Source organism: Entelurus aequoreus, linkage group LG25, assembly GCF_033978785.1.
Source record: "Entelurus aequoreus isolate RoL-2023_Sb linkage group LG25, RoL_Eaeq_v1.1, whole genome shotgun sequence".
Taxonomy (NCBI): domain Eukaryota; kingdom Metazoa; phylum Chordata; class Actinopteri; order Syngnathiformes; family Syngnathidae; genus Entelurus; species Entelurus aequoreus.
Genome location: NC_084755.1, coordinates 42179300 through 42183692, shown reverse-complemented (window position 1 = coordinate 42183692; position 4393 = coordinate 42179300).

Sequence of the window (4393 nt, the reverse complement as noted above, 5' to 3'; positions counted from 1 at the left end):
CTATGTTGCCAGGTGTATATGCATGTTGAAAACTATGTTGCCAGGTGTATATGCATGTTGAAAACTATGTTGCCAGGTGTATATGCATGTTGAAAACTACGTTGTCAGTTGTATATGCATGTTGAAAACTATGTTGCCAGGTGTATATGCATGTTGAAAACTATGTTGCCAGGTGTATATGCATGTTGAAAACTATGTTGTCAGTTGTATATGCATGTTGAAAACTATGTTGCCAGGTGTATATGCATGTTGAAAACTACGTTGCCAGGTGTATATGCATGTTGAAAACTATGTTGCCAGGTGTATATGCATGTTGAAAACTATGTTGCCAGGTGTATATGCATGTTGAAAACTACGTTGCCAGGTGTATATGCATGTTGAAAACTATGTTGCCAGGTGTATATGCATGTTGAAAACTACGTTGCCAGGTGTATATGCATGTTGAAAACTATGTTGCCAGGTGTATATGCATGTTGAAAACTACGTTGTCAGTTGTATATGCATGTTGAAAACTACGTTGCCAGGTGTATATGCATGTTGAAAACTACGTTGCCAGGTATGCATGTTGAAAACTATGTTGTCAGTTGTATATGCATGTTGAAAACTATGTTGCCAGGTGTATATGCATGTTGAAAACTATGTTGCCAGGTGTATATGCATGTTGAAAACTACGTTGCCAGTTGTATATGCATGTTGAAAACTATGTTGCCAGGTGTATATGCATGTTGAAAACTATGTTGCCAGGTGTATATGCATGTTGAAAACTATGTTGCCAGGTGTATATGCATGTTGAAAACTATGTTGCCAGGTGTATATGCATGTTGAAAACTATGTTGCCAGGTGTATATGCATGTTGAAAACTATGTTGCCAGGTGTATATGCATGTTGAAAACTATGTTGCCAGGTGTATATGCATGTTGAAAACTATGTTGCCAGGTGTATATGCATGTTGAAAACTACGTTGCCAGGTGTATATGCATGTTGAAAACTATGTTGCCAGGTGTATATGCATGTTGAAAACTACGTTGCCAGTTGTATATGCATGTTGAAAACTATGTTGCCAGGTGTATATGCATGTTGAAAACTACGTTGTCAGTTGTATATGCATGTTGAAAACTACGTTGCCAGGTGTATATGCATGTTGAAAACTACGTTGCCAGGTATGCATGTTGAAAACTATGTTGTCAGTTGTATATGCATGTTGAAAACTATGTTGCCAGGTGTATATGCATGTTGAAAACTATGTTGCCAGGTGTATATGCATGTTGAAAACTACGTTGTCAGTTGTATATGCATGTTGAAAACTATGTTGCCAGGTGTATATGCATGTTGAAAACTATGTTGCCAGGTGTATATGCATGTTGAAAACTATGTTGCCAGGTGTATATGCATGTTGAAAACTATGTTGCCAGGTGTATATGCATGTTGAAAACTATGTTGCCAGGTGTATATGCATGTTGAAAACTATGTTGCCAGGTGTATATGCATGTTGAAAACTATGTTGCCAGGTGTATATGCATGTTGAAAACTATGTTGCCAGGTGTATATGCATGTTGAAAACTATGTTGCCAGGTATGCATGTTGAAAACTATGTTGCCAGGTGTATATGCATGTTGAAAACTACGTTGCCAGGTGTATATGCATGTTGAAAACTATGTTGCCAGGTGTATATGCATGTTGAAAACTACGTTGCCAGTTGTATATGCATGTTGAAAACTATGTTGCCAGGTGTATATGCATGTTGAAAACTACGTTGTCAGTTGTATATGCATGTTGAAAACTACGTTGTCAGTTGTATATGCATGTTGAAAACTATGTTGCCAGGTGTATATGCATGTTGAAAACTACGTTGCCAGTTGTATATGCATGTTGAAAACTACGTTGCCAGGTATGCATGTTGAAAACTATGTTGTCAGTTGTATATGCATGTTGAAAACTATGTTGCCAGGTGTATATGCATGTTGAAAACTATGTTGCCAGGTGTATATGCATGTTGAAAACTATGTTGCCAGGTGTATATGCATGTTGAAAACTATGTTGCCAGGTGTATATGCATGTTGAAAACTACGTTGTCAGTTGTATATGCATGTTGAAAACTATGTTGCCAGGTGTATATGCATGTTGAAAACTATGTTGTCAGTTGTATATGCATGTTGAAAACTATGTTGCCAGGTGTATATGCATGTTGAAAACTATGTTGCCAGGTGTATATGCATGTTGAAAACTATGTTGTCAGTTGTATATGCATGTTGAAAACTATGTTGCCAGGTGTATATGCATGTTGAAAACTACGTTGCCAGGTGTATATGCATGTTGAAAACTATGTTGCCAGGTGTATATGCATGTTGAAAACTATGTTGCCAGGTGTATATGCATGTTGAAAACTACGTTGCCAGGTGTATATGCATGTTGAAAACTACGTTGCCAGGTATGCATGTTGAAAACTATGTTGTCAGTTGTATATGCATGTTGAAAACTATGTTGCCAGGTGTATATGCATGTTGAAAACTATGTTGCCAGGTGTATATGCATGTTGAAAACTACGTTGTCAGTTGTATATGCATGTTGAAAACTATGTTGCCAGGTGTATATGCATGTTGAAAACTATGTTGCCAGGTGTATATGCATGTTGAAAACTATGTTGCCAGGTGTATATGCATGTTGAAAACTATGTTGCCAGGTGTATATGCATGTTGAAAACTATGTTGCCAGGTGTATATGCATGTTGAAAACTATGTTGCCAGGTGTATATGCATGTTGAAAACTATGTTGCCAGGTGTATATGCATGTTGAAAACTATGTTGCCAGGTGTATATGCATGTTGAAAACTATGTTGCCAGGTGTATATGCATGTTGAAAACTATGTTGCCAGGTGTATATGCATGTTGAAAACTATGTTGCCAGGTGTATATGCATGTTGAAAACTATGTTGCCAGGTGTATATGCATGTTGAAAACTATGTTGCCAGGTGTATATGCATGTTGAAAACTATGTTGCCAGTTGTATATGCATGTTGAAAACTATGTTGCCAGGTGTATATGCATGTTGAAAACTATGTTGCCAGGTGTATATGCATGATGAAAACTATGTTGCCAGGTGCATATGCATGTTGAAAACTATGTTGCCAGGTGTATATGCATGTTGAAAACTATGTTGCCAGGTGTATATGCATGTTGAAAACTATGTTGTCAGTTGTATATGCATGTTGAAAACTATGTTGCCAGGTGTATATGCATGTTGAAAACTACGTTGCCAGGTGTATATGCATGTTGAAAACTATGTTGCCAGGTGTATATGCATGTTGAAAACTATGTTGCCAGGTGTATATGCATGTTGAAAACTACGTTGCCAGGTGTATATGCATGTTGAAAACTATGTTGCCAGGTGTATATGCATGTTGAAAACTACGTTGCCAGGTGTATATGCATGTTGAAAACTATGTTGCCAGGTGTATATGCATGTTGAAAACTACGTTGTCAGTTGTATATGCATGTTGAAAACTACGTTGCCAGGTGTATATGCATGTTGAAAACTACGTTGCCAGGTATGCATGTTGAAAACTATGTTGTCAGTTGTATATGCATGTTGAAAACTATGTTGCCAGGTGTATATGCATGTTGAAAACTATGTTGCCAGGTGTATATGCATGTTGAAAACTACGTTGCCAGTTGTATATGCATGTTGAAAACTATGTTGCCAGGTATGCATGTTGAAAACTATGTTGCCAGGTGTATATGCATGTTGAAAACTACGTTGCCAGGTGTATATGCATGTTGAAAACTATGTTGCCAGGTGTATATGCATGTTGAAAACTACGTTGCCAGTTGTATATGCATGTTGAAAACTATGTTGCCAGGTGTATATGCATGTTGAAAACTACGTTGTCAGTTGTATATGCATGTTGAAAACTACGTTGCCAGGTGTATATGCATGTTGAAAACTACGTTGCCAGGTATGCATGTTGAAAACTATGTTGTCAGTTGTATATGCATGTTGAAAACTATGTTGCCAGGTGTATATGCATGTTGAAAACTATGTTGCCAGGTGTATATGCATGTTGAAAACTACGTTGTCAGTTGTATATGCATGTTGAAAACTATGTTGCCAGGTGTATATGCATGTTGAAAACTATGTTGCCAGGTGTATATGCATGTTGAAAACTATGTTGCCAGGTGTATATGCATGTTGAAAACTATGTTGCCAGGTGTATATGCATGTTGAAAACTATGTTGCCAGGTGTATATGCATGTTGAAAACTATGTTGCCAGGTGTATATGCATGTTGAAAACTATGTTGCCAGGTGTATATGCATGTTGAAAACTATGTTGCCAGGTGTATATGCATGTTGAAAACTATGTTGCCAGGTATGCATGTTGAAAACTATGTTGCCAGG